The sequence below is a fragment of the Pithys albifrons genome, chromosome Z (assembly GCF_047495875.1).
Source record: "Pithys albifrons albifrons isolate INPA30051 chromosome Z, PitAlb_v1, whole genome shotgun sequence".
Lineage (NCBI taxonomy): Eukaryota > Metazoa > Chordata > Aves > Passeriformes > Thamnophilidae > Pithys > Pithys albifrons.
Genome location: NC_092497.1, coordinates 30,978,739 through 31,002,696, shown reverse-complemented (window position 1 = coordinate 31,002,696; position 23,958 = coordinate 30,978,739). Strand labels below are relative to the sequence as shown.

The window sequence follows — 23,958 nt, the reverse complement described above, 5'->3', positions numbered from 1 at the left end:
GTCTCTCTGAAATGTTTCATTAACTGCAAGCAAGAGCCACTGTATCCAGAAAGACTTGTTCAGTCTTTCTCAGGAGGCTACTGGTGGAGGGGCCTTATCTTCTGATGCTGAGAAAGAAACATTGCAGTTCTGGGTGACCCAGCTTCTGACATTTAATGCAGCTTTCTCACTGATGCCAGTCTGCATAATCCTTCACATTTTAAGACCACAGAGAAAAATCTCTGCAGCAGCGGAGTGGATGTTGCAACACGTGAGAACTTTGTTTTCAGAAACAGACATGTAAAAAATGCCAAATCAAGCAATAAAACATCTGTCTTTGTTTTATAGTAGCATGATGCTTGCAGTGGGTTAAATTACAGGAGTGTGTCTGAGATCCTGACTGTTCAACAGAGCTGTGCTGTAATTTGCTTCACGGCTCTTCACTGTGGGAAAGACTGTATGAGTAGTGTCTGTGGACCGATAAAAATTTCTGTTCATAATGAGATATGGGCTGAAAGCAAGCACTACTTTATCTCTGCAGATGACTTTCATACTGTAATGTTTTAGGCTAATTTTCATCACAAATAAAGTTCATGGATTATTGCATGCCCATGCCCAGCCTCTTGTAAGCCCAAGACGGTCCATGTACCATTTCAAAAGGCAGCTGCAGGCAAGTGGAAATGAGACTGAGGCACTGCAAGATTTGCACCTTATTAAAATGTAGGCTGAATTCCTTACAGATACCCACTCAGGTATCTTGTATAATCTTCTATCAGTATTGTATCTCCACTTTGGGTTGTATGACATTACGTGTTTTGAATAGGACAGAGGCCCACTACTGCTGTCAGTCCTGGTTCAAGCCCAATATTTATCTACTCCTTTGTGGATGCCATTTTTATCAGGTGTCTAGAAGAGCATCCCCTCTGCTAATACACCATTTCCTGATGCATTGCTCTTTGGCTTGCACGATTTCTGGAAAGACAAGCTCAGAGCTGGATGCTTTTCCTCTCCATGATAGAGAAAAAGTATTTCTCTGGTGCCTGCTCTGACAAGAAAATTGATTCATGTGTAAATTACCAGTTACCCTTTATTTGCTTGGTCCATGGAGAGTGCACACACAGATAAAATGTTCAGTGGGTCAGGGCTCAGCATGTGCTTGTTTCTCCCATGGCCACAGTGACAGGTTAGGGTTGTTATCAAAGATTATCAGACAGGCAATGATACTGTCATTATTTACTTGCAGGGTAGCACATAAAGACAAAATTTGGCAAATAGGAGGCATTTGCAGCATTTCAGCTGAGTGCATTGCTGGTGCATGGTGCCATTAGCATCAGTCTTCAATCAGTAGTTCTGCATATATGTCTTTATACTGAAATGCTTTGCTTTAAATGCCTAGAGAAAGAGCATGCTCCAGCCTTCTTCAGCCCTCTGCAGAAAAAAAACCAACAAACCAGGTATTATGTGAGCTAAATCACTTCTAAAATCTTACATTAAAAAAGTGGCAGAGGGAAGGTTACACTAGTTTGAACTGAAGCACCTTTAGAGTTTGATTTTGCATGCTTGTAATTTACAGTCATGTCATTGAATGGCTTTCAAATTCTTCCAACACCCAGTATTGTGTCTCATTTAATAACATATCTGCCTACCTTACAACTTTATCTGCACTGGCATATAAAGTGCACAGCAGCTGGGAGCTGTGTGGGGGTGGCAGAAAGTTATTTGATCTACAAAACCAATTACCTGTCACTCAGTTACCTTTCACTGAAACATAATAAAGAATCATTATGGGCCTAATAGGCAGTGATGATGTAAATGCATTTTATGTGCCATTTTCAGATCAACAGTTAGCTACACAAAAGTAAAGTCATTAAGTAAATCCTTCTTTGTTTAAGAAGGCAAATCATAAATCAGGCAGAATATTAAGCTTATGAAATGTAAATTCAAAGCCCTGTGGGTTTAATCTATTAGGTCAGCATCCAATTAGGCATCAGACCTATCCTTGGCTTCAGTAACAGGTAGATAAAAGTCATCTGAGCTAGAATATTGCTTTCTACTTTTGTGGCTGTGTTATGAATGGCTCTTAAAAGGCTTTTGTGGGGAAAAAAGCAAACCTTTTAATATATTTTAAAAACCGGCTCAGAATGGATTAGGAGAGTGAGGGTTTAACTTGTTGCACATGCATTTTATATCTCTCATGAGAATTCTTTTCTTTTTCATTGTTATTAATGATATCATATTTTTGTGTATAATATTGATGCTACTGAAATCACTTAACAGCTTTATTTGCCAGACAAAACCTGCCTAAAAAAAAAGTTGTTAATGGTAACATTTCGAAATTCTCCTCCCTTGCTACTCTTTTAGTTATTGAAATTGCACCTTGAAAATTCCCACAGTTTCAGAATCTAACTTTCCTCTTGATCTTATCAATGAAATTTGAAGCAAATGTTTTCAAAACCACCCATAACTGCACTTTTTGTCTCCTTTTATGGATTAACAAATCTAGGGATAAGAAGAAAATTTAGAATATGATAAAAAGCCATAGTTCACGGGTTCATTTTACTTTCTCCTGCACACATTTCCAGTTCATTTTATTGGTTTATCCCAGTGTCTCTGGTCTTTGCCACACGGTTTGATTGTAGAACACAAGAAGAAATGCCATGCATCCTAGATTGTATTCAGCATTTAGGAAAGGAAAGATTTGGTAACTTGGTTCCAAAGTTTAACTGATAACACCCAAAAGGAGCTGCCATGGGGAAATGGCAGCTTATGTCCAGGTTGTAATTCACATGGAACATTTGGCACCATGAGATAGCAAGTAATGACAGCAGTGAAGGCTACAGTTTGAGTAAGTCCTGATTTAATTGGATTGATAAAAGCTGTGGTCTTAGTTTCAAGCCTATCTCCTTGTATAGTATCCTTAGTTCTAGTGAAATGTAGCCTTATCAGCATAAAAACACATTTTCTGAAAGGTACGTTGGTAACCCAGTCTCAAAAACACTTAGGAGAGTTAGTGGAAGGATGGAGATTTTCAATAATATCAACATGTTTGTATAGTAACAAAATTGAAATATTTGCATTTCTATATGTATACAAATATGTTTCATGTATGTGTATATGGAGCATACACCATTTACTTAATAAATACACCATTTACTTAATATAAGCAGCAACATTCTGTGGTGATTTTCCTAAGAATGTATTTTACACATCTGTGAGTATACATATATATGATATAATTATATGACAAGTAAAAGTATTTGAAGGTAGCTAACAGATTTGTTTATATACATAATCGTTCACTTACCAGGATAGTTGATCTCAAATGTGGAATCCTTAGTTACATTGTGCTATAAACATGTATTCTTATACATGCAGAACTATACACAACAAAAAGGAGCAAATATCAGTGCTAAAACCAAACCTTTACTTCAGAGAACTCAGTCCACAGCATATGTGAGTGCTGTGTGTGAAATCATGGTACAGATTGAATGACCACTGCAGTGCAATTATCAGGTATGTGACTTTTTTGGCTGGGATACTACATTGTCTTTGTCTTATGAAGCCAAGTCGTGTGTTTGAAGTAAAGCTAAAAGTGAGGCAGATTTTTGAGTAGGCTTAGAATACATTTGTGCGCAAGAAATGCATACACAGCCACACACCTGGATAGTGTTTGCAGGTGTAGTGATTTATGAGCAGAGGTAAGTAAATATGCTGTGACTTATGTCTGCACTTAAACTGTGTGACATGTAAAAACTTTCATGCTATTTGCATGACATTTAAAATCTGATCTTGCTAGAGCAGGTCCTGCTACCCAGTAGTGAGAAAGAAGCAGGGGAGGTTGTGGAACTGACATGACTTTTGAAAACTTTGCCCACTGAGTATGGGACCACTGCAAAGAAGAAAAATAGCTTTATGCAAATTTGTGCAGTTAGATTATACCTTCATGCAACTTAACAGCACAAAGAAAGTTTTGTTGTTTATTATTATTTAAGGCAGGCACAAAACCAACAAAAACTAATATACTATCACCCAGTCAGTGTAACTGTAATTCTTATAGCAGGATTACTTTGCAAATAATAAATCAAATTTCTCCTCAAGGTGATATGTCAGTAATTTCAAATTTGATTAGCTTTATATGAAGGATGTTGATACATTTCTACATGAATCTTTGATAGCTCAGCAGACTGACAACCTTAACACCTTGTGACAGTGTGGCACACTGAAATCTTGTTAAGCTGCTTAAATCTATAAAACCATAGGTATTCTGGTTGGAGTATGGCTCAGCAAGCTTGACTTTGGTGTGTTCCTCCTAAGAGGATCTGGGACATGGAATAAATTATTCCAGAATTTTGCTGAGTTCATTTTTTGACATCATAAAACAAAACAAATGGATTTGAAGGGGAATATCTACATCATGTAGTCCCATGCCCCATATTTTCAAGCTTCTGAGTGATGGAGACAAATCCCAACAGATCCATAGGACATTTGATCTCCATGACTGTAGAGTCGTGAACCTGCCATGCAAAGAGCAGTGGTTTTAAGCACTGCCGCCTTAGCTGCAGTATTTCTTTGTTGCTGGAGCTTTGTGGAAGTGCCAGGCATTTGCCATTTCATAGTTAAAACTTGTTGCAAATTCACAACTCAAGCATTCCTCTTAGCAAAAGTGCCACAGAAGAACAGATTTATGTTGCTACTTGTGCAATAATCTATCTTTATTTTCTTCAAAGAAGCCGTTAGGGAGCTTATATGGATGGCAAAGTTGCAATTTTATGAAATGAGGCACTTTTCAGATATTTATTTTTAAAAAATGAAAAGCTAAATCCTTTTAGTCTTGTTTTTATCCTGGCTTCAGATTTTTCACACTCTTAACTCACACACTTTATCCACATTAAGTAAAGTTAGTGTTAAATCAGCATATGTATCGTGAGCCCTTTAAAGAAAACTTGACTCATCATTACGTGCCTACTCCCTGAAAAGCCTACCAATTCCTCTGTCCTGGGCTGAGCTGGCAAAGTGCCAACTGTCCAGGACAGAGTGAAAAGGGTTCCTCCTCCCCCCAACCAGCCAAGGGAAAAAAGAAGAGGGAGAGAGGGAAAAAAAAACTTCCAAAGCCAGGTCTATGCTGAAACTAACTACATGTATTTATACAGAAAAGAGAAAATTAAGAGGATACTACAATATAACACACACTTACACAAGTTATGTATAACAAGAAATAACTTCCCACTTCCCAGTAAACACAAATTCTACCATTTTAACTAGAAATCAGTCTAGAGAAGTTGGTTCTTCAGAGACAGACTTAAGCAGAGAGAAAAGCTAAGAACAAACATTTTACTTCCCTCAGATAACATGATGTTAAGCCGGTGCTCTGGGCTTGGGCCTCCCCATCCCTCCTGGGACAACAGAGTGTCTTGCTGGCACCACAGCTGTGAAGCAACTGAACTAAGCCACACCCACACACCAGCTCTTACCCCTTTTGAGATGATGCAATATGGTATGGAATACAATATTATTGGCTAGAAGGAGTCAGGTGTTAGCTAGCTCAGCCCAGCTCAAGTCAGCTGACAATCCTAGGCCTAGCTGAACTTTAAAACCTAAGTTTAGGCCCACCTGGCTAAACCCATAACATATTCCACCCCTTATTCCATACCATATTACATCACTCATATCTTAGATCTATCTATTCCCGCGCTTAAACACTCTTTGCTCTTTCCAGGGCCATCTTCCACCCCTCTATATTGTAGGCAATAGTCCATTAGGATGGGGTAGGTACTTTAGGCAGGAAAAAACAGTTCATCATTGGACACCAACACCAGTTCAGCTCAGGTCTTCTTCATCTGATGGTTCATGTCCTGCAACACAGAACTCAAAATCCAAGTTACCTTTTTCCTCAAGGTTAAATGTCCTTGAGGCACACATTGGGATTATCCCATCCCCTTCTTAGGGGTCACTGTAACTTCATTAGGGTCACCATCCCCACACTGGGGGCACTATCCCCTTTTCAGGGGTCACTATCCCCACACTGGGGTCTCCATCCCCTTTTCAGGGGTCACTATCCCCACACTGGGGTCTCCAATCCCCTTCTCAGGGGTCTCTATCCCCACACTGGGGTCTCCATCCCCTTCTCAGGGGTCTCTATCCCCACACTGGGGTCTCCATCCCCTTCTCAGGGGTTTCACAATAGCGGATAACCTGGGAAATAATGTCCATGGTTAAATCCACCCCTCGGCCTTGTCCACCTGCAGGTGGGCTGAGGCATCCCTGGGCCCATTGAGCCAGGAACAACTCTCCCTTATGCCAGTCCAGGTGTGCTGTTCCTTATTAGCTCAGCCTTTTGGCACATGAGCATCCACATGATGAATCTCTACAGATTCTACTCAAGCAGCAGTGTCCTGCCACACACCAACACCCCACATGGGCCTCTCTATGCATCAAATAATCTTCTTTTATCGGTCCAGCCACCCTCAGAGGGGCACTGGCTGTCATCTACAAGTCAGTGTAGAGGTACAGTCTTGGCTAGTTTTCTGGTTCAGCAATGTCCAGTAGACTTGGTCGTTCTCCTCCTCCTCGCGGCTGGAGGCAGGGCAGCTTAATCGCAGTTCTTGGCTCTCTTCTGGGATCTCTGCTTCAACATGTGGACAGCTTTTTTACCAGCTTTCTTACGTTTTGATTTCCATACCTAGACTTCAAGCACAGAAGCACATGCACTGTCCCACCTCCTCATGCCTTTCCCCTGGTCACACAGGCAGGACAACAGTTCACCATGTGACTCACGCTTGGGGTTTGCTCTCTGTTGAGGTGAGGCAGGCGAGAAAGACAGCTTGCTTTGGCTGTGAGGCTTCTCCTTGCAGTGGCTACAGTCACAGCAGGTACAAGTTGAGCTGTCTGAACTCACAAAAACAGTCAGTACAAGGAATAAAACAAGTATCCAGTAGCAAGAGAACATTGTTTATATTAGATGTACCCAAGCAATGTAGATATCAAGGAATGTTTCTATAACAATGCTCCTGGGAACCCTGCCAACCTTCTGGGACACTTGCTAGTGTCCTTCGTTTCCCGGCCAATGCACCATTTATCTGTCCTGGGCTGAGCTGGCAAAGTGCCAACTGTCCAGGACAGAGTGAAAAGGGTTCCTCCTCCCCCCAACCAGCCAAGGGAAAAAAGAAGAGGGAGAGAGGGAAAAAAAAACTTTCAAAGCCAGGTCTATGCTGAAACTAACTACATGTATTCATACAGAAAAGAGAAAATTAAGAGGATACTACAATATAACACACACTTACACAAGTTATGTATAACAAGAAATAACTTCCCACTTCCCAGTAAACACAAATTCTACCATTTTAACTAGAAATCAGTCTAGAGAAGTTGGTTCTTCAGAGACAGACTTAAGCAGAGAGAAAAGCTAAGAACAAACATTTTACTTCCCTCAGATAACATGATGTTAAGCCAGTGCGCTGGGCTTGGGCCTCCCCATCCCTCCTGGGACAACAGAGTGTCTTGCTGGCACCACAGCTGTGAAGCAACTGAACTAAGCCACACCCAGACACCAGCTCTTACCCCTTTTGAGATGATGCAATATGGTATGGAATACAATATTATTGGCTAGAAGGAGTCAGGTGTTAGCTAGCTCAGCCCAGCTCAAATCAGCTGACAATCCTAGGCCTAGCTGAACTTTAAAACCTAAGTTTAGACCCACCTGGCTAAACCCATAACATGCTTAATGACATTACTTCCATTTTGAGGGTAGATATTTTGAAGGGGAAGAACTTGAAAAGTCCAAAACCAGCAATAAAGCCCAATAACTGTTTTCAACAAACTACTTCATGTTTTATGCACATTTGACATTCTGTAGTGGGTTAGCTCTGAGTGTCTAGCTTTAGAGAGTTAAATAGATAGAATATTGCTATTTTGAGATATAAGTATTTGTGCTAGTGCCCAGTTTACATTCAAGACAAATGGAATAGAAGGATTCTTGTTCTTGAAAATCTAACTAGTAATTGGAAATCTTCTACCAAATAATTGAGAGTCTGATGCATGGCAGGGAACTGTCTGTCAGAGTATCTGCACACAAACCTTTAGTGGATGAGACAGAATTTTCCTTCCCTGGTGTCTCAGGAAATTGAAAGAGTACCTATAGATCCATGGGTTAACGGTCTCTGCTGGAATAAATCAAAATGCTATAACATTATTCCAGTTTAGAGCCTCTAAGAACTGGGATTTTTGCATTAACAGTTTCTGTACTGCACAGAGCCATGGTATGGCATCCTGTGGCGCTGAGCAAAAAATTATCCTGTGCATATGTACAGCAACATCTGTCATTGCCATGTCCAGAAGGAATGTTGTGATATGGCACTAGTAAACAGAGCAACAAATGGTAGTTGGCAAAAACATGGATAAGAGTGTGCAACGTCTTGTGTTATCTGAATGGTAACATGTTGCACAAACAGTGTAATTATCATAAATGTGCCACCAAAAAAAATGTTTGTACAAGTGATTTCCTCTTTTGGCAGATTAATGCTTTCATAAATTGCCTGGCTTGTTCCATATTTTGTTTGAGTATGGGGTACCTGCTTTTGAAACTGAACCGTTTAGGACTTTACTGGATTCAGCAGATGTTCTATACTTGAAATTGATCAATTAAATTGCTTTTGGGGGAGTAATTGATTCTGTTTGCTGCAGAGTGGCCTGTGGCTCGGTCATCCTTCCTTTTTATCTCATTCAAAGAATACTGTCACATTAGAACAGAAATGTATGTGCTAACAGCTAAAGCAAGGAAAGAAACAGTTCATGGCTATTGTTTCAAAATAAGTAACTTGTTACACATCATAGCATCATCATACAAATCAAAAATTTAGATGCAGTGTTCTTTCTAGAGGATAATCATTAAAACTCCCATTGCTAATACTAAAACTGCCATTTATGATCTCTTGCATGATTCTTCATACCGTATTTTTTCATTTGTTCATTTTCTTTTTTACTGTTCTGTTAACCAAACCTCAAAAAATAACGTTTAACTAAAAGCATCAGAGATGAGTCTACAGATGCATGTGATGTGTGTGTGTGTATGTGTGTGTGTGTGTGTGTGTGTGTGTGTGTCTCGGCTTCGCGAATGAAGATTTGGGAAGGGCACGTGGGTGTGCCCTTCCAGCCTGTGCAGTGGATTTTTTTTTTTAGGTGAGGCTCAGCGTGCACAGAACCGTTTAAGTCCTGAGGTTCATCTGCCACGGCCGAGCAAGCTTGGACAGTGCCAGTGAAGTCCTCAGGACTAGAACCTACAGCACCCAGTATTTCCCAGGAGGTCTCCCATCCAAGTACTAGTCCAGGGCTGACCCTGCTTAGCTTCCGAGATCTGACAGGATCGGATGTCAGGGAGGCATGTGATGTGGTTACAGAATAATTGTTTTCAGTGACCAGCCATTCTTAGCTCCAAAAATATATGAATTGCTCAGACTTTTAATTGACTTACATTACAGGGGCAGACCAGCTGAAGCTCACACTAGAGCAAACAATGGCAAAGTGTTTTATCCTTTTGTGCTTTATACTTTGTGTTTTATACTTTTGTGTTTTATACTTTTGTGCTTCTACTGATACTGTGTCCTTCAAGTGCAGTTTGTCCTCTGCAGAGAGTGCTGCTCTCTAACACTTCCTTGTGCCACTAGATCTGCAGAACCATGAGGCTTGTGCATCCCAAGACTGTGCCAACTTGTGATGTGAATAGGCTACATTCAGTCCATCAGTGGTGTTACTACTGGTGTAAATGCTAATGCTTCAGGGGTTTGGTGGACCATCTAAGGAAAAAGTTGCAGGAAACCAATTATTTTGGTTTGACATGAGGTTTATTTTAAACAAGTAGAAGAACAGAATAACAGACTGCTATGAGACAAAGGTCACCTCACTTAAATGTGAGGGAGGAACATTAAGGATTGTGTGATGTCTTCAAATTCCTGTCAGTCATCATCTCATGAAAGAATGAAATAAGAGAAACATAAAGTTTTTAGTTGCCTTGTTATGTGGCTTTCAATTTCTTTGTTGTGTGACTCATTCATCTATTTTTCTATAACAAATTATTATTTCTGTATTAGCTCTTATTTTTTCTCATAATCACAGCAATATAATGCAACTACACTTGTAGGTTAAAATAGAAGTTGCCATCAGGTAGATCAAGATAAAAATATAAGAGTAACCATTAGAGGAAGCTTTACTCTTCTTTGGCTACTGGGAAGTTAGGTGACCTGGAAACTCTGAATTTAAAAAAACCCACATAAATAGTGTCTTTGTACCAGCAAAGATCAGAGCCAGCTCAGCTGTGAGCTGTGGTAAAAGATCATTGCTTGCAGTGAGACTCCTGCCTGCAGATGCTCAAAACAAAAAAAGTCCCCATTGGAGCTTGTGGTTCTGTAAAGTTTTTTTCCATTAATGAGATTAGTTCCTTATTGATAGTCTTTTAAATAACCCTTAGATTTTGCTTTAAATACCTGTTTGGTTTTTTATCCAAACACTTAATTTCTGTCACTACCCATGTAATAGCCAATATACATTTCAAAGCATTGTACTACAGGAGTTTCCCATATCCAAACTGTATTACAGTATTGCTATATTATTTAGTCATTGTACCAAATTAGAAATTAAATTATTTCACAGTTCACTGCAAAAGCCTCATCTATTTGGACCAGCTCTCTCTACTCCCAGGCAATAGCTGCAGGTCAGCAGAAGAGTCTGGTGGAAAAATGCACAAATGATCCTCAAGGGCAGCACAAAACTCTACAAAAGATAGACACAAGCTGAACCAGAGCAGCACCAGTAAGCGTCATCCCCCTCTGTTTGGCCTGAACCATATTCTGACATTAACTAAACTGAGTGTCCTTAACTTGTCCCTTCAGTATGCATGCTATATCCTCTCTATATGGTTCTTTGTGTGCAATTTTTTTCTTCAGCCACAGTCAGGTAAAGAAAGTCGATTTTATCATGTGATGCCCTGTGGCTGCAGGTCAGTTGCAGAGTTGGAAATTTCAGATGCAGAGTTTTGGGCTCAGACATGTGGACTGGTGAAGTGAGGTAAAGGAGATTAGAGTATTAGCATAGTATATTGTCTCCTCAGTGAACCATAGCCAAGGGAGAATGAAGCACTGACAGTTTTGCCTTTGCCTGAACAGAATGAGTCTTCCAATAAGGCTGTTGTTAGCTAGTTTGGAAAGTCATGTCCTGCTGTGCCTCTCCTCCCCTTCATGTCTTCACTCCTGTCCCTGCTGTGTCCAGACTGTCTGTGCTCCCTCATCTCTGCCTCCCAACCTCTCTTTGAAGCCAGTTCCTGCTTTTCATGGTCTTTCTTTCACCTACAAAGGTGTTCCCTTCACCTTCCTTGGTGTTCCCATGCCATTTCTCTTTGATCTTTTTGCATGATCAATCTGTCTCAATTCACTCTTCCTCTGCCTCCCAGTGACTGGTTCTCCTCTCTGTTTCCATTAGGCTGCTTTTTCCCCTTCTCCCCTTGTTTTTCCTGCATTTGGAGTCCAGGACACACTGCTGCCTGAACTTAGTTCCTGTGCCTGATGCCACAATAGCCTATAACATCTGGGAGCAGCAGTGGCAAAAAAAAAGTCCAGCTCAGCCCATATGCCCTGAGTTGGAGCTTGCCAATTGCAAACAGCATCTTTAGAGAAGTCTTTGGCCAGAGTAAGACTTCCAGATTCTGGGGACTCTGTGCTGAGCATATGCAAACAACATTTTTTGAACTCTCATGACTAGGCAAAAAGTTAGGTGGTTTTCGTGGGAACTGCAGAAGACCGACAGGGACCTTACCTTCCAAATTTCAAACTATGGCTTTGAAGAATAGAGACAGAGGAGCTGCTCAGGGAAATTCTTGTAAGGCTTTCTTTTCTTGTTTTTTTTTTTTCCCTCCGAACAGGGGCAAAACATGTTTTTCCTCATCTTATTTCCTGAAGTGATTGAATACTTTCAGTTGAAACATAAAAATAATATAATAAGCAGCCTAAGGCAGAGACAGAAATTTTCATCTCAAATACTTAGCTTGGCAAAAATTATAAGCAACTGAAAAGAAGCTCTTGTAAAGGGAACTATTGAGATCCCAAACTACTGAGGACCTACTTGCATTATACACTAAATTCAGATAACAATGTGATCCATTTGAGGTACTAACACAATTAAAAAGAATCTGCTTTTTATGTTTCAGAAATCCACCTTAAGTAATGGATGTCATAAGGATGCATTTGGTTTCAGCACTTGTCAGGCCATACCAAAGGTGTTGCATCTAATTGATTTGTGAAACATGCCTGTCACAGATTTATTTTATTAGTTTTGTTTTGGGATTTGGTTTGTGCATTTTTTTATTGAAACTCTTTTGTTGTGAAATTTAAGTACTTGCATGCACATTAGAAGTCCAGCCCAGTCAACATTGTGCAAGTTGAGCAATAGGCTGCTAAGGTGCATCCTTAGTATCTCCTGAGCAGAAAATAATGACAGATGAGGTGATCCTTCGTACAGACAAGTAGCAAAATTGTTTACCACCAACACCCTGGCTTCTAGGCTTATGGGACAAATCTTGATGCTTCCACCCATTGCCATAGTAGCAGGTGGGATGCATTTCTACCACAAGGACTATGGATTTACATTCCCCACTTCTCTTCCTGTGAAAGAGCAGAACCGTTTTCTCAGTGTGCAGAATGGGGCACAGTGTCCATGCCAAGGCTCTGCAAGTTTTTGCAGCTGCAGAAGACATGACCCTGGTGAGCAGGCTTCACTGCAGCTACTGTTGCAGTCCTGCTTCGCTGAAGGCATTTTGGCATGGAAGCACATTTGCCTTGATATGTGAGTTCTCTGCAGGGAGAAGTAAATCTTCTCCATAAGACCCATTCCTCCCAGACCTTTCCTGCCTGTTCTCCCATTACAGATACCCAGATGCATGGACCTCAGCAGGGACAAATCTTCCTGAGCTGCCTGGTTTCCTCAACTTCACGAAGAGCAGACACAGACAGGAGCAAACCCTGTATTTACAGTGTGCTGTCCCCTCAGTTTGCACTCCTTCCTCACTCAGAGGCAGTCCTGAAGGCTTTCTATGTGTCTGCATGCAGACCTGGAAAAGCAATTCTGAAACACATGAAAAATTTTAATATTTGTTCAATAAAACTCCATTGGGTTCCTGTGGAAAGTAACAATCATGGCTACAGAGATACCAGTGTGAAGTGTTCTTGTCATTCTGGTGCTGGAACTGTAAAACATGACAAAACAGATGATGGGGATGTTGTTGAGTGTAAGTTCTTTGCTTTTTAGTCAGTCATAGATTTTTCACTCTTGACAGCAGAGTAGAAAAATAATTGTTTTCTTAATTGAATATGTCAATATATTGTCATTCTAATGTTTCATTTATCCCCAGATAAATGGGGAATGTGCTATATGTGTTCCAGCCACAGTGTAAGTTTTCCTCGAGTGTTTATATAAGAACTCTCTAACTTCCCTCTGCAGGAGACAGTTTTCATGTTAACTCATTGCAGGATCTTTTGTGAGCAGTGGCTGTCAAACTGTGCTTCTCTGTGCATTTGTACATGATGATATTGCTCTTACTTTGACTAACTTCATCTCCTACCTCAATCTTGGTTTTCACTATGCAGCTTTTCCCTTGTATGTCAACTGTTTGCTTTAAACTTGTTTTGAAAAAACAACCTACAGTGGGTTAGACAAATGAAACCAAACTGGAGCAATAAGTATTAAAATATATGCATGGATCACAAGTGAAAGAATTCCCCAAATGTATTTAAGTGATTTTCTTCCAACTTTTTTAATATATTATTTGTAGGCCAACTATGGCAATAACTGATAATTTTAATACAAGATGGCATAATTCATGTTCAGTGATTTTTCCAAGAGAAATTCTTTTTATTTTGTCCTAATTTTATGAAAAACAAAAATGAGATTTTTGATGTAAGGAAAAGAAAATAATTTGAATCACCATGTTTGGAAACTTATTTAAATATTTCATCTCTCTTCCACTTCCAAATGTATTTTCCTGGCAGTTTCTGTTTCCAGCTCCAGCTCCTGAGGTTTAACCATCTTTCTAGCTAGGAGAGACTAAATCAAAGTTTTTTTCAGAACCCACTAAATGCTTGGTGAAAAACTCTACCATGACACAAGGGATCTTGCTTGATTTGTTCACAGTTTGTCTGAGTGGCACTGGTTCTGATGGAAGACTCCACGTGGAAAGATCAGTTGTTAGACCAGGATTGTATTTTGAAATGGAAATTGCATTTGGAAATAGACTGAAGTCACTAAACTTCATTGTTTTCTGTCTTTGGTGTTTGGGGTTTTATTTTTCCTCTGGCTGGTAGGGAAATGGTTAAGTTTTTTCTTCAACTGTGTCAGTTTAAAGATACTGCTTTTGAGCTTGATGCTATTTATTTTATTATTTTTAATGGGTAATAGTGAATGAGTCTCTGTTTTCAAAGAAATATGGTCTCCCAAATGAAGTTTATTTAATTATTTCAGTGTTTAAATTAAACTTCTCCTCTCTGCAATTGGATGTTTAAAACTGGATTAGCAGAAAGACACTGATTTGGCAGCTGTTTTCTGTCCTGGTATGTTTTTCCTGTGGATGCAAGGCAGAACATGATCTGCAGTTTCTCCAGGAAAAACCCCTATCTGTTCTCATCCCTCTGACTCCTGGGTCCCAGGAGCCTTCTCCAGCCACATCTCAGCAATAGGGCCCCACAGATCACAGATGCAAACCCACAATGAGCATCCCTTGGTCTTAAGGATTTGTTTGGTTGCCATGGGTATTTTCCTTACCATGAACTTAGTATTTCCCTTCACATTCATCCCATATTTTTGAGTTTTCCCTTCTTCTGTTGGGAGACCCACCTCCCATACTGTTGTTTGTGTGTCTGAATTCCATAGACAGGAATGGCAGTAGGGGCATTGGTGGAAGTCAGCACATCCCAACACACAACATACCTTTTTATCTTGTCTACTGTATGGCTGCCTTTGGCATCACTCTGCCTGCACCACTCTTCACTGCCTCCCCAATCCGATGCCTGTCTTGAACTCTTTGCCACATGACTGGCTTGCAGCCCTTGCATCCTGAACATCACCTGTGACTGATTTGGGGTGGTGTTGTACAGAAGAGGTAGGAAGTAAAGCATATGCACAAGGGAAATGCAGTGAGCACTTCCAGGCAGAGCTGCTGTTTGCTGTAACAAGGAGGAGCATTAAACAGGGAGTAAAATGCAGCTTTGTGAACATTAATCTCAATCATTCCTTCTAATGACATCTCTGAGATTAAGTCACAGTAAGTGTGATATTATTAAGCTTAGTTAAATTTAGTGTAATTCAGATCCACAAAGCCTTTGTGGATTAGTGTTTAGTCTTAAACTACCTGTTTCCATGATATGGGAGCATCAGAGTATCCCACAGTAAGTCTTGATGTGTTACGAATAAGGGTGCAGAAGCCTGAAATCCGTGCGGCACACCAAAACACCTCAAGTTTCTGAGTAGTTCTGCAGCAAATATGCTATTTATTTAGTTAACTTTAGTTTACAGGGGTGGCATGCCTGCGAAGAATTATTTCCTCCTCTATTTGCTCTCCCAGTGTAGATGTGGGGAGCAGCCACTGGAGATGGGCTACTTTGCAAAGCTGTTTATGAGCCACATTGTTTGCCCAGTGCAGCTAATCCTTGCAGCACATTTCACTTCATCACACTCTAATAGGTGCAGACCTGTATTGATTACCACAACTTGTGGGAGAGAAAAATCTTTGCACTTCAGACTCAGTATAAATTATAAATAGTGTCTCCAAAGGCTGTGAGTTACAGAAATGGCATTCTTCTGGGACAGCTGCATGTAAAGCTGTTATTGTAGAGATTATGAATTTTGTGATTGCAGCCCAAGTGTACTTGACCCACAATGATCATTGTCCTTAAAATCCCATCACCTGGGTTCAGTCAGCTGGTGTCTTCAAGAATGTTCATTAGCAATGACCAGCTAATAAAAGAAGGTTAACCCTACTATAATCTACACTATATTGGTGTAAATTCACTGGTGAAATAGCACTGTCTTCTTGCCATCGTTCTCACTAGTACAGTTATGCAGACTCCTAGAAGTGGGTCATATAGGTCCTAAATGTACAGGGAGTATATGTGTAAAACTGTATTTGTGTATATACATAGATGGCAGCTGGTGAAATGCAAATGAGAAAAATGTATGTGGTATGGGTTAGACATGAATTATTGCAAGTGCACAATGCTTATTCACACCTTGAGTTTGAAAACTTTTTACATGTTTTTTTTGAGAAAAATTTTTGTACTTATTTGACAAAACTAAAATTTTATCAAACTTAATGGAGGCTGTCAGTGACTCCCAAAACCTGATCTTATAACTCCATTTTTTATTTTGTATTTGTATTCTCGTGGCCCAGCTTCATCTTCTATTTTACAAACTCAGACATGTTTCCTTTCACTAAGACACTAAGAAAATGTACTGAATTTCCCATGAAACCGCCACTCTCACTTAGGAAATTGCTACCTCATTTATCTGATCATGCAGGGTAGGGCTACTGCATTTTCACAGATATGTCCTCTTTTTCTACCCTCACCACTACACCTGGGTGGTGGTGCATCCTGTGTGCAGCTTTTTTTAATACCTGCCAAAGCCAGACCTGGGACTTTCTTTTGCTCTTAAGAAAGAAGAAAATGTGGAGACAGAAGATGTGTTTGGTGTCAGCAACTGGGAGACAAAGGTGTTGTTGAGGAGAGAATGGATTGGCACAGTAATAAGGTAGTTTTAAGGTCAGGAGCTGAAGTGTCTGTAAAGCTTAGACACCTCAAAGGGTTGATGAGTGGTTGAATCAGGATTTTCAGGATTACCTCTCTTTCTTTAAGGAGGTGAGTCCTTTTCAGCAGATGGTGGCTCCCAAAGCAGGTGTCCAGCAAAAGAGTAGAGGAGGTCAACAATCCCATCTCAGCCTTTCCTTTGCTTGTCCCACTGCCAATGTCCTGTAGCAGAAGCCATCAAAAGGGAAGGACTAGGTGCAGATTAGTTTTGCTTAGCTTTCCCATAGAAGCAAAGCTGGCATTGCAGAGGCAATGCCTGGATTCTTGAGTTTTTCTCCCCTTAGCCATCACAAAATTAGCCTAGAAAGACAAATCAGGTAAAAGTGTCTTTCCTGTGGCTGTTCCAGGACCACACAGAAGATGGTTAGTGCCAATGGCACGTTGGAGGGGTTGAGTTATATTTGGCTGGGTTGAGTTGGGTTGAGTTGAGTTAGGTTGTGTTGGAGCCAGCCAGAGGCAATAATCCTAAAATGAAGCAGATGGGTTTGTGAATACCAGTCCTGTACCTATGAAAATACTCTGGACTTGTGTTGATTGTAATCTTTTGTCTATACAGATACAATAGGACATCATAATCCAAGCAGAAAATTCAGGGAGGAAAAAGTGTCTTTGAAATACTTTGTATGTAGGAGATTATAAACATTTTCCACTGCAGGACAGGGCAGTTAATTTATTCACTAAAGGCTTACAATGCATGAATTCAGATTCTCACTGAAATCAGAAAACCACTGGGTGTTTGATGCAGTGCTTCATGGCCATGCATGTTCTCACTGCAGTTTGTTCCTTAGACACAGGCTCATTCCTGTACCTGGAAAGAGCTTCTTTACTTCCGCAACTGCCTATGTCTCCAAGCTCTGCTTCTGACATGAAAGAGGAAGAAATTTTATTCAGCTGCTTTATTTTAAAATTGCTTTAGTGCAATTGCAAATATGTGCTTATCCTGCTAATGATTAAGAACCTTTTTCTATCTTTATTAGATGAGGTGTCTCTTCCCTTGTTTAACATAATTTTAAAGAATTGCTGCCCTTCCTAGCTGCTCTGTGTTTTTGGAAAGTGCCAAAGCTGAGTTGGTTCATAGTCATATTGCTGGTACATCCAGATGTTTGATGGCATAATTACTATTTAAGAACAAATAATCATAAGATAGAGTCATGAAGAGTAGTTATTTTCTAAGCAGCTGGTGCTTTTCCTCATCCAGTCCTGCCATCATCAATGAAATTTCCTGCCTAAAGCAACACTCTCCCAAACTAGCAGAACTTGCCAGCAATGGGTATCCTTCAGGTCTCTGCCCTATAAACCCTGGAAAACTGTAGGATTTTGGAATTAATTCAGATTTAAAAATCAGGCGTTCAGTATTTACAATTAAAGTAGCTTGCAGGTACTGCTGTGGAATGTTTATATAGTGTTCAAATATATTTTATAAACCAGATATGCTTATTAATGCTGGCAGCATTGCTGCATGAGCAGAGCTCCTGCCACAGAAGCTCAGGTCCATTCCTGGTGCTGCCATCAGCCTTAGCTGAGCCTCTCCACCTACAAAAGCACAGTAATGGTGACTTCTCCCTTACAAGACCCTGCTAGATGTGTCTTTGCAAAACTTCAGGAAGAAGGAGGTATAACTGACTTCTTGCATCATGTTGCAGCATGTTAAAGGTAAATTATTATTTTTCAGATTCATAACCTATGGCTTGCAGGCTTAAATACTTGGTTTTCAGTGGTCTCACTCAGGAAGCCATGTGGATATATGTTCTCTCTTGAAGTGTTGGGTTTTGAGCAGGTCAAAACTTCCTTTATTTAAAAGACAGTTTCCTTTCTCCTGGTTGAGAACATTATTGTTTTCCACTTTATTTGTGCTCTTGGGTACAGTTTTACATAGATTTTTTTTTCTAATTCATGACAGAAAAAATGCATGTTCATTTAAAAAATTTAGTTATCTCACTAATATATTTTATTCAAATGCTTCAGAGCTACTATGATGTACCATGATAATACAATTGATTTTACATGTTGCCTAAATAAACTGATAGAGCCACTGACTATGAAAAGAATAGGGCTGGATATAAAGAAACTCATGGAGTTACTTGATTTGTCCACATTCCCCAGGGCAAGATCAGCTATACCCCTAATATTCCCAAAAGGTGGTTGTCTGACCTATTCTTAACTTCCATTGGTAAGATCCTGTGCCTTCCATAGTTATGTTCTTAGACCAAAAACATCTTTGTAAGTTGTAACCTGAGTATCCCATCTTGCAAATGTCAGATAAGGAATTTCTATACTTGTATTTACATACAGGTAAAGGTGGAGATACAGATATGAACAGATAGATAGAGGGATAGTGTTGCTAATATAGATACTACATGAATGGAGACATATAAAGATTATATAGAGATAGGGACAGATAAAGATTGTAATAGAAACATACAGTTATATCAATATAAATGTAGTTTCAAATCCTACCTACTATTCTCTGCATGGTACACCATTTTAACATGAGTTTTAAACTCTCTAATTATATAATATTGTGTACATCTATACTCTACCGCTTCTTCAAGGAAATGACTTGCTTTCTTGAAAACATTCCCTGCATTTGAAATTCCTGCCTTTGAGAGTGTTGTTCAGTCACACGCACACCACATGTCTGATTCAGCTGGCGATATGTGGGATGCTATAATGCTGATGGAGCAGATCAACCCCTGAGCATAGAAAGGCTGCATTTCCACATCTTAATCCCATCCCCATGGTTTCCTCAGAACAGCTGGTGTCCCAGTGTAATTTTGGGATTTTATGAACTCAACTGCTTGGCATCAGCTCTCCTGCCTGACACCATTCTTGCCTTGTGGTGGGTATTCAAGTTTCTCCCAGTGCCTTCCAAAAAGTGGGACTGCAAGGAACAGAACCTCAGAGAGGTATTTGAGGAAATGATGCGACCCAAGAACCCCATAGCTTTCCTGTGATTCCTGGAGTCTGGATCCATGATTTGCCCATTTGCCTGTGCTTCTGCCTATTTATGCAAAAGATTATATGTGAAATTTTGGGCCCAAGGACAAAGTTGCTTTTCAGGACTGTTTATCCTGGAGCAGTAATTCAGACCAGCCCACAGCCTGAGATCCTGTAACTTTTCTGTCTGAAATGCTGTTTAATCAGCTTCTGTGAATGAATCCTTTTTTCACTGTTTGCATTGCTATTAATATCAGTTCTATCCTGGATGCCTGGTTCTTATTGGAAAGTCCTTATAGGTGTTTGCTATCTATTTTTTTTCCTTTTATAATGTATACTGAAAGGAAAATTTCTAAACTTTTGGTGACCCAGAAAATGACCTGACTTTTGGTAATTTCTCCTCAGCTGAGAACAACCTTACAACTTTGACTTACTTGTCAAGTTCACATGTAGAGGGGCAAACAAATGACCTGTGCTCATGGGATTGTCTTTAATGAAAAGTGGTGGAAAATGACAGCTATGTTAGCCTCATCTGTTTCCTGCTTTGCAGACCTTGCTTACCGTAAGGTTTTCTGTGAGTCTTTGCATCTTGTTGCTCACAGGGCAAGAGGAATTTATTAAACATATTTTTACTTTTTTAGACCACTTGCTTGTTTAAGGTATTTTTTGTGTTCTAAACAAGGGGTGAAAAAATCCCCAGTTGCAAGTATGGGAGTTCAGGGGTAATCTTTGTTCTGGGCTGGTGGGATGCTTGTTGCTCTGTTTTCATGATCCCACTAATGATATTAGAGATAATAAATGTCCAACAAAAATAGCAACTGGTCTGTGTCACAGTAGATAAAAAACAAGTATAAAATTATTTAGTATGTGTAGTCTATTCTCTAGCATTGTCATGACTTTTCACATATGAATATTTAGTCTGAATCATCTTACTATGTGTCTGAGCCTGCTTAATAAACTGTATTTCATTTCTTCAAATTGCTCCATTTTTTCTTTGTTGACTCGTCCAAGGAATTCATTTCCCTACACTGTTACTTATAGATTACTATCATGACCATGACTCCACAAAGTATTGCTTCTTAGCCAAAATAAACACATCAAGACTTGGGGATTGGTTTTGTGTTGTTGGGGGGTTTTTCTGTCCCCTCAGAAATTACTGCTTTCCTTTCATTAATTGGTCTTTAGCTTATCTCTGAATTTTGCCTGAGCTTTTTTAACATTTCTTTATCGTTGTGTTGTCTAGAAGTGCATACACGAAAGCTCCTTAGATCTAAAAAGTTCTTGAGCAATTCTTCCTGAAGATCTCATTTTCTGGGCCAGAACTATTAAGTGATTTTAAGCAAGATAAACTTTTGTGATCTCTTTTTTCCTTAGCTTTACTGGTATGCTCTGAGAGCATCTTCTAGTTTGAAGTTTGAGACCTGGAGGCTTATATCAGTAGACTAAAACAGACACAGTAATTTCTTCCCATGCAGATCTATAGGATACAGAAATTCTAAATGGAGAAATGTTATGAATTAAAAATAGTTGTGTCATACTTCATAAGATCTGATACACTCAAGGGTAAAAAAAATTAAATTCCTGTTGAGAAAAATCTTTGTGGTACAGAAGTAATTTGTTAGCATCCAGAAAGATAGATGCAGGAGAGGCAGGAAGCTTCTTTTTCTCGTGCATGAAAGTATATTTGGACAGTATTCCTATGTTGCTGTAAAGTTACAGAATTGCAGAATTGCATACCCAAGAATTAAAGAAGTTTTTCAATGTGTGCGTGCATAATGTAAGAAAGAAATTTCCATTGTGTCATAACTTTCAGGAGTAAAATGTCCTCTCTGAAATGTGTGTCATACTTATGTACCCAGGTCAGATGAGTTTGTCTTCTCTGTTAATTTATGTCTAAAGGAAGAATGAATTGTGTTGCTTTTCTTATTTGATAAGGTTTAAAATGTTTCTGCATGCAAATGCCCCCGAACGTCTCTGTTTCAACCTTTGTACCATTTGAATCAAGTTTCAGTAAGACTGAGGGCCTTTTATATAGGTGTAACTGGAATCATAAATGTTAAAACAAGTTCTGCCAGTATCTGGGGACAAGATTGCAAAGCTACTGGCATTGGGGTTTTGCAGCATGGCAGGGCCTCAGTGCAGACCACGGCCACAGGGACAGAGCGAAGTCCCCGCTGAGCAAGATGCTTGTTGAAGAGTAGTAGCGCTGTCCATACCAATGGGGGACTAAACCCCAAGGCATGGAGCACCCTTATTTAATTTTGAAGTCTGCACTATTTAGAGACGAGCTGCCACTTAGAGGAGCAGACCCGAGGTCAGTCCCTTGGCTTAATATCTGTGGAGAAGCTTTTCAACCTGGAAATCTTTCTCTGCAGAAATATTTAAGCGCTGAGACATGTATGAAGGTCTCTTCCAACTCCTCTGCAGCATAGGAAACCCTTGTCCCACACATCTTGTAAACGCGGCGTGGGGCCACCATTGTTCTGTGCATCTTCTAAGCACCACGGGAGGAGGCTTTTGTCTGACACAGTGGGCAGGCGCCGTAGGAGGGCACCGTTGTGCTGCTGCGCAGCCGGTAATCGCTCTGCAAGAGTGAATTATGGGGGTTGCAGAGCTCCTTCTCTCTGCAGCCACTCTGATTTCAGACGCAGGAGTTTGTTGGCCTTGCTGGACAAAGTGCTGCTTTTCTTGAGTGGAAAGGGGAGGCAGTGAAAATTCATTTGCATGTGTGTGTACAAATGGCCATCAAGATCATTCATCCTTTGTATTGCATGGCCAACCCTGCATGTACCAATCCCAATTTCAATATTTGCTTTTTCCCTCCTCTATTTTTCATACCCATTTAAGCTACCCTTTTAGTTATTATTATTTCTCTGTTCCTTCTTACGTTTTTACTATCTCCTATTCAATATTCTATTCCTATACTCCATATATAAATTTTCAATATTCTTTCAGATGACTAACAGTCATGTTTAAAAGACTTTTGACCTCAAATACCAATCCCTCTGCGGCTTCATAGGTATATTTTACTTATCATTGTTTTCTTAAATGCTTTAATCACTTCCCCAGAAGTGTGCCAGCACCCATTTCCAAGAGTCTGAGATAATGTATGATGAGAGAGGCATAAATATGCGTCTATGAGATGCTGAGTCTGGACCCAGCCCGTAGAGATGCCATGTGTACTGTGGGTGCTAGTGAACATGCTGATCACAGCTAGAGCCAGCACAGGCTGAGAGGTGCTTTACCGTAGATCTCAAGTGGTGTGGGATCTCCTTGTCTGGAGTAAACCAACTGATTTCCAAATGAGAGGTAGGAGAGACCTCAGTCGGTTACAGTGGTGAAGGTCATAATCCATTTTAAGTGGTTCCTCAGGTTCTCACTGCCACCAGGTTGCCAGGTTGACACAGCAATGGAAAAATCACTCTGTTCTGGATTTAGTTAGGCCTAAATTTAGGCTTTAGTTTTTAGAGTGGGCCTTGGATTATCAGTTGACTTGAGCTGGGTCAGGCCAGCTGACAACTGACTACTGGCCAATGGTATTCCATGACATATTCTGATGTCACCTCAAGTATAAAAGAATGTGGAGGAGGAGCTTCTCCAGATCAGGCTTCAGCATGGCCACTTGTTACTATGTTATCTTAGGAAAATGAAATGTTTATTCTTAATTTTCTCTCTGCTTGGGTCTGTCCCTTGGGAGACTGAGTTCTCTCTTGGGTGGTTTTGTAGATGGGAGTAATGGAATCTGTATTATTGGGTGGGCAACTAAGTGGGGAGTTATTGTTTCCTTTTAGTTTTGTGTACGTTGTTATGTTGTGTTATATTGTAGTTTACTTACAATTTTCCCTTTTTTGTTTAAATATATAACCCAGTTTTCTGCTTCAAGTTTTAAGTTTTAGGGTTTTTTCTTCTTTTCCTTTTCCCTTGAGGTAGGGGTGGTAACTCTGACTTTGTGTTTGAATAGTTGCCATTTTGCCAGCTCAACCAAGCACACACACACACAGAGGCTGATTTTTGTGATTCAGTAAAGTGGACAAGTTTGGGTTTTACCTGTTCTTGTCTATTCTGTTTTCAGGCTGCTGTTACCCTAGAGGCACTTTACTTACTTACTTTACTAATATTCAGATATTATTTTTATGTGTGGTCATTAGTTTTAATTTATCCTCCTTTTCTCAAATTAACAATTTTTCTCTTCCCATCCCTACCCTAG

The 23,958-nt window shown here is 40.0% G+C and overlaps 1 protein-coding gene across 6 annotated transcripts in view; it reads left to right on the top strand.

Moving 5' to 3' along the window:
• The window catches only part of ARB2A (ARB2 cotranscriptional regulator A), a 304,397-nt gene that overhangs the window by 274,657 nt on the left and 5,782 nt on the right, over window positions 1-23,958 (top strand). The gene's annotated exons all lie outside the window — the stretch shown is intronic.